The following is a 7,638-nucleotide window of genomic DNA, read 5'->3' as shown; positions in this document are numbered from 1 at the left end:
TTGGTCCACTTTCGGCACTTTGTTTGAAAAGTTGTTACCCAAAATCAATGATAGCACTGTTGGAAAGTTGTCGTCTTCGCAATTGACTGCTTCATCAAGCCCTACAATGCGGATGTTATTTCGCCTGTGGTAGCGATGGGATTCGAGTAGCTTCTCCATCGCTTCATCTTTCACACTTTCTATCTCATTTGCCATCTCTGTCATGCCATTGCAGATGGTGTTTTCGTTCACTTTGACTGCCAGTGTAATATCTGTCACCGAATTCTCCACTGTCGTGATTCGCTCGGACTGTGCAGCGACCGCTTTCTTGACTTCTTCCAATTTGGCATCGATGCGATCGAATTTATCTTCGACGTTTGCTTTGAGCTCCTCGATGTGTGTAATCTGTTCTTTCATCAGGTTAGTCAGTGAGTTGAAATCGGGTGGTATGGTTGTACTGCTTGTGCCAGCTGGTGGTATAGGTGCAGTGACGATGGCGATGGATTTGTCTGCTATTATCTTATCCAGATCAGCTGCTCTATCTCTCACGGAGCTTGTTCCTGTCGCGGGGACCATAGTCGATGGTCCCGGTGTATTTTCCTCTTTATTCTCCTCGTCGGGGCTTGTCGCCAACGGTTCTGTACCCGCGTCGCCTAGACCGTGTCTTCTTGATCGTGTTTCGCTCTGCGCCGCTGAAGTTGCCGTTTCTTGTTTCTTTGCCGTCTTTCCCTTATCCTTACCCATGTTGTCTTTTGATATAGTTAGTAGAAGGTCTTATAAATACATACGATGTGGTCTTATCTCTTTTGGTATTGTCCAAATAATGTTTTTAAACGAAATTAACGTTGATGGGAGCGGAGCTGTTGCCAAATGCGTGCGCTACATATTGCGCTAAACCGGAATATATATATATTACAATTATACATCCACTGGGCTTTTAGAAAGGTAAAGTATTGCCCCCCCCCCCCCCCCCCCCCCCCCCATACCATTTTAAGTTTGCAGGTCCAAAATGAATGTTGTTGTTTACATGTTTACTTCCCATTTCCCCACATGGAATGCACCTGGATAAATTACATGCTGGCACTCTAGTGCGACATCTAGTGGCTGAATGTTATCTATAGCACTTTACATTTGTATTTAAAGTTTTAAAATGGTTTGCACTTAGCTCACAGCATAAAGACAACATGTTTGCATTGATCTCAGCATGTGGACTGTTTTTTATTTTTATTCTATCTCTACTGCACAACTGGCTAGAATTCCATAGATATACTGTATATCACTAGATGACTCACCCGCGCTGCTGGCCAACGGAGACCGACGTTGCCACATGGCGGCCATCTTGCGAGGGTGGAGCACGCCCACTCATAACATGCATGTCTATGTGTATATACTTTTGAAATAACCATAGCTTGCTACACTTTCAACCGTTTGGTTTGTTAAAAACGTCAGAGATGTAGTTAATTTTTTATTCTTCAAGCAAGAACCAAAGCAACGTTAATAACGTTTGTAATAAACCAAACCGTTTGTAAATCCGTCAAGATTTCAGCGAGTTAAGAGTATTTTTGTTTAAAGCGGTAGTCCACTCAAGCAAGATGGCCACCGGTGAACTACGCGGGAGACTCCGCCTTGACCCATCTGGTCTTTATATATATATATATATCTATGAGAATTCCCACCACCAACTCTACATCCTGTGTCTCTTTCCTCGTCCTCCATGTTGCTTTGTGTATCTAATCTAGACTACTGACATAATCTATACTGTAAGGCAAGACCAGGCACAGCTATTTATACAGCACCATTCATTCACAGAGGCAATGTCAAAGAGCTCTACATATATTAAAACATGACGCGATTCAAAAGGGATTAAATATTTTAAAAAAGAACAGGAATATGTAAGAGAATAAAGGAAAGGAAAGGAAAGGAAGGAAACGAAAGGAAAGGAAGGAAGGAAGGAAGGAAGGAAAGAAAAGGAAAGAAAGGAAAGGAGGGAAAGGAAGGAAAGGAAAGGAAAGGAGGGAAAGGAAAGAAAGCAAAGGAAAGGAAAGGAAAGGAAAGGAAAGGAAAGGAAAGGAAAGGAAAGGAAAGGAAAGGAAAGGAAAGGAAAGGAAAGGAAAGGAAAGGAAAGAAAGGAAAGGAGGGAAAGGAAGGAAAGAAAGGAACGGTAAGGAAAGGAAGAAAAGGAAAGGAAACGAAGGAAAGGAAAGGAGGGAAAGGAAGGAAATGAAGGAAGGAGAACACAATAATTACAAAGTTAAATATGAAATAGTTTCTTCCTAGTCTTTGTATGGAGTTGTCCGTCTGACGTGTTATTTTGGCTCTAGGGGAAGGTGACATAGACACTCCTTGCAGTTTGGCCTGGGTTTGAAGTCATGAATCAATACGCTATGCTGTTTGCAGCCAGGAACACTGCCTACCTAATGCACTGCTGCCCTGTTAATAAAAGTGTTTTACTCCTGGGTGTGCGGTAGTCAGACAGGGAAGGAAGTCAGCCGTTTAAATGTGCTGCGTTGCCAACAAAAACAACTTAGTAAACATGTTCCACAGATTCAAGGAAGTCGTGTAACATGTGTTGAAAAGATACATAACATAATCCCCAGCACTGGACAGTGGTGGAAAGTAACTAAGTATTTTTACTCAAGTACTGTACTTAAGTACAATTTCGAGCTACTTGTACTTTACGTGAGTTTATATTTTCATTTTAGGGAACTTTATACTTTTACTGCACTACATTTCAAATGAAATATTGTACTTTTTACTCCACTACATTTAGCTGAACCCATATAGTTACTTTGAAGAAAAAGATTTTGCATAGAAAACATGGCAGAAATATACCTGGAAGCAGGGATATGGGGGCCAAGCTGGCAGACCTTTGTAGACATTGATCTACAGATTATGTGAACCAAGTTACATGCAGATTGGTGAAAATCTGTAGGAGGAGTAGCATTTTAAGTGTTTTTCACAGGAAAATTACAACGTCATCGAGGGTGGTGAATTTGGCTTGAGCCAAGGAATTCAACGGGACCTCGTTTTTCTAAATCGGACTTAAGGGTCAAAGGTTGCGTGCATGAACACAATAGGCTTCAATGGACGATGGATAGGTGTGCCTGCTAGATCCGAAACGGGAAGGTTGCTCCAGAAGGTTTGATGCGTTGTTACGGGGGCGGGGATTGCGTTGAGAGAAACGGTCCGGGGGGGAAAACGGATGAAGTTGTGCACGGGGCGTAATAGTAATGGATCACTACATGGAGGGGGCGATATTTGAACTCTGGACCTACTGTCTTGGAGCAGGACGCGCTGGCCAACTGAGCTAAGCCTCATCTGCTGAATTGAGTCGACCCGTGGCATCTCAGCCTTCGCACAGTTGCTTCCTTTTGGTTGAGTGAGAGGGGGGGTGTCGTCATTTAAATTAGAATAGGGCGAAAAGTATACATAACATGGCTTAACTATTTGCACTATTTGAAAGGAAAGGAATGGAGGGAAAGGAAGGAAAGGAAAGGATAGGAAGAAACGGAAAGAAAGGAAAGGAAAGGAAATTAAAGGAAATTAAGGAAAGGAAAGGAGGGAAAGGAAAGGAAAGAACGGTAAGGAAAGGAAGAACAGGAAAGAGAAGAAAGGAAGGAAAGGAAAGGAAAGGAAAGAAAGGGAGAAAAGGAAAGGAAGGAAAGGAAAGGAAGAAAGGAAAGGAAAGGAAAGAAAGGAAAGGAGGGAAAGGAAGAAAAGGAAAGGAAGGAAGGGAAAGGAAAGGAAAAGAAAGGAAAGGAAAGGAAAGAAAGGAAAGGAAAGGAAAGGAAAGGAAATTAAAGGAAAGGAAGAAAGAAAGAAAGAAAAGAAAGAAAGAAAGAAAGAAAGAAGAAAGAAAGAAAGAAAGAAAGAAAGAAAGAAAGAAAGAAAGAAAGGAAGGAAGGAAGGAAGGAAGGAAGGAAGGAAGGAAGGAAAGGAAGGAACGGAAGGAAAGGAAAGAAAGGAAAGGAAAGGAAGAAAAGGAAAGAAAGGAAAGAAAGGAAAGGAAAGGAAAGGAGGGACAGGAAAGGAAAGGAAAGGAAAGGAGGGACAGGAAGGAAGGAAATTAAGGAAGGAGAACACAATAATTACAAAGTTAAATATGAAATAGTTTCTTCCTAGTCTTTGTATGGAGTTGTCCGTCTGACGTGTTATTTAGGCTCTGGGGAAGGTGACACAGACACTCCTTGCTGTTTGGCCTGAGTTTGAAGTAATGAATCAATGACCCCGGAGGTTTTGCAGGGTTCACATGATCCTACAAGCAGGTCAAGAGTTGGAGCCTATCTTGGAGCTTAGAGACGAGCGGTAGGATCTATGTGACGTCAATTCTATGCCACCCTTGGCTAGCCAGCGTTCTAAGAAACCTTCTACTTCTGCCATACTGTACGTATGCATTAGCCCTCCTTCTCTTTGCCACGTTGGGCCAATGACACACATGCTAATGCTCCACAAAGAGAGAGGGGGGGGGAGAGAGAGAGTTTGTTTACCGTGGGTGTCGGAAGGCTCGCGCCTGAAGGAGGCTGTGTTTCACATTGTCAACAGTGAGAAGTGTATAAAAGAAGAGCTGTTTTCCTGCTTAAGCTGTGAACCCGATCCTCTTAGTTCTGGCTGCTTGTGGAGATGCTCTGATTCTGATTCTACAATTTGTGATTCAGCGGATCCATGTCAAATGTGTGTGCGTGTGTGTGCATGTGTGCGAGTGTGTGACTAGAACATTGGTCACAGTGTGTTTCATTCTAGTGTAGCAGAAAGCCACCACTGTGTGAAGCTGTATCCTGTCTCTCTAAAGAGAGGTATATAATTACATCAGTGGATCTCAACATGTCAAGGACCCCCACATTGATGCACATTAGGCTGCAGACCCCCACATTGATGCACATTATGCTGCAGACCTCCACATTGATGCACATTAGGCTGCAGATCTCCACATTGATGCACATTAGGCTGCAGACCCCCACATTGATGCACATTAGGCTGCAGACCCCCACATTGATGCACATTATGCTGCAGACCTCCACATTGATGCACATTAGGCTGCAGACCCCCACATTGATGCACATTAGGCTGCAGACCTCCACATTGATGCACATTAGGCTGCAGATCTCCACATTGATGCACATTAGGCTGCAGACCTCCACATTGATGCACATTATGCTGCAGACCTCCACATTGATGCACATTAGGCTGCAGATCTCCACATTGATGCACATTAGGCTGCAGACCCCCACATTGATGCACATTAGGCTGCAGACCCCCACATTGATGCACATTATGCTGCAGACCTCCACATTGATGCACATTAGGCTGCAGACCCCCACATTGATGCACATTAGGCTGCAGACCTCCACATTGATGCACATTAGGCTGCAGACCTCCACATTGATGCACATTAGGCTGCAGACCCCCACATTGATGCACATTAGGCTGCAGACCTCCACATTGATGCACATTAGGCTGCAGACCCCCACATTGATGCACATTAGGCTGCAGACCTCCACATTGATGCACATTAGGCTGCAGACCTCCACATTGATGCACATTAGGCTGCAGACCTCCACATTGATGCACATTAGGCTGCATACCTCCACATTGATGCACATTAGGCTGCAGACCCCCACATTGATGCACATTAGGCTGCAGACCTCCACATTGATGCACATTAGGCTGCAGACCTCCACATTGATGCACATTAGGCTGCAGACCTCCACATTGATGCACATTAGGCTGCAGACCTCCACATTGATGCACATTAGGCTGCAGACCTCCACATTGATGCACATTAGGCTGCAGACCTCCACATTGATGCACATTAGGCTGCAGACCCCCACATTGATGCACATTAGGCTGCAGACCTCCACATTGATGCACATTAGGCTGCAGACCTCCACATTGATGCACATTAGGCTGCAGACCTCCACATTGATGCACATTAGGCTGCAGACCTCCACATTGATGCACATTAGGCTGCAGACCTCCACATTGATGCACATTAGGCTGCAGACCTCCACATTGATGCACATTAGGCTGCAGAACGCTTCTGAGAGAGTTCTTCTGGGGAGAGAACCTCCAAATCCTGGACGTGTTGGAAAATAGCCTCTGTGGTGATTAGATTCACTTTATCGTCATTACACAGTACAAGACAGTGCAACGAGATTGTGTACGTCTAACCAGGATGTGACAATCAACAGTCAGTTGCAATATAAAACACATATAAATAAAACTGTACAGTAAAGTGCAATGGTTGATTGAGATGGGGGGAGTGGGGTCTTGGTGATGCGTTGGGCTATTTTCACTACCCTCCGCTATTTTCACTACCCTCCGCACTACCCGGTCCTTAATGGTGCAGTTGCCGTACCAGACTGAGATGCAGGTGGTGGGGATGCTCTCAATCGTACAAATTCCCGTAGCAATTCTGTGGGCCTTTAGTGAAACCAGTTCTGTGTTAGGTGTATTCGTAGCGTGTCTCACCATATAGAGACAGAGTGCAAATAGGTCCCGCCCACACAGAGGGCAAACATTCCATCGCTCTCCATTGACTTTATATTGTGTGACAGTGCTTCCTTTTTATTTCAGTCTGCTAGCAAACAACAGGGAAATAACTAGATCCGGCCGTGTGGTGGATGCACTGCCCCTGTGTGGTGGGATGATGCACTGCCCCCATGTGGTGGGTGGATGCACTGCCCCCATGTGGTGGGTGGATGCACTGCCCCCATGTGGTGGGATGATGCACTGCCCCCATGTGGTGGGATGATGCACTGCCCCCGTGTGGTGGGTGGATGCACTGCCCCCGTGTGGTGGGATGATGCACTGCCCCCATGTGGTGGGTGGATGCACTGCCCCCATGTGGTGGGATGATGCACTGCCCCCATGTGGTGGGATGATGCACTGCCCCCGTGTGGTGGGATGATGCACTGCCCCCGTGTGGTGGGATGATGCACTGCCCCTGTGTGGTGGGATGATGCACTGCCCCTGTGTGGTGGGTGGATGCACTGCCCCCATGTGGTGGGATGATGCACTGCCCCCGTGTGGTGGGTGGATGCACTGCCCCCATGTGGTGGGATGATGCACTGCCCCCATGTGGTGGGATGATGCACTGCCCCGTGTGGTGGGTGGATGCACTGCCCCCGTGTGGTGGGATGATGCACTGCCCCCATGTGGTGGGATGATGCACTGCCCCCATGTGGTGGGATGATGCACTGCCCCGTGTGGTGGGTGGATGCACTGCCCCCGTGTGGTGGGATGATGCACTGCCCCCATGTGGTGGGGTCCATTGCCAACGGGGGACAGAACCCACAGCCTCCATGAGCTCCCGAACCGAAGCACGAAGCCTTTAAGAAGAGAAGAGCGGCATAGACTATTGGTTTTACAGTGATTTAAGTAATAAACCGAACCAAAGAACTGAGCCTTTAAGAATAAAAAAGTGGATATAGGTAATAACTAATAAAATGAGTGTGAAACTGTGGGACCCTGACACTCAGGGCTAGATCCACAAAGAATGGATTGCACGGTGCTAGTTGCACCCTTACTTACAATTCATGCTGAATTGAAAATGGGGGACCCTGATGTAAACAAGACGAAAGTCTTTCTCTGGTCTGCATCCCCTTAACAATTGTTTGTATTGAGCCGTACTGTATTGTACCCATTCTGCAATCTGTTAAT

This window comes from Notolepis coatsorum (assembly GCF_963971535.1).
Source record: "Notolepis coatsorum genome assembly, chromosome: 12".
Classification (NCBI taxonomy): Eukaryota; Metazoa; Chordata; class Actinopteri; order Aulopiformes; family Paralepididae; genus Notolepis; species Notolepis coatsorum.
This window is presented reverse-complemented; position numbering follows the sequence as displayed.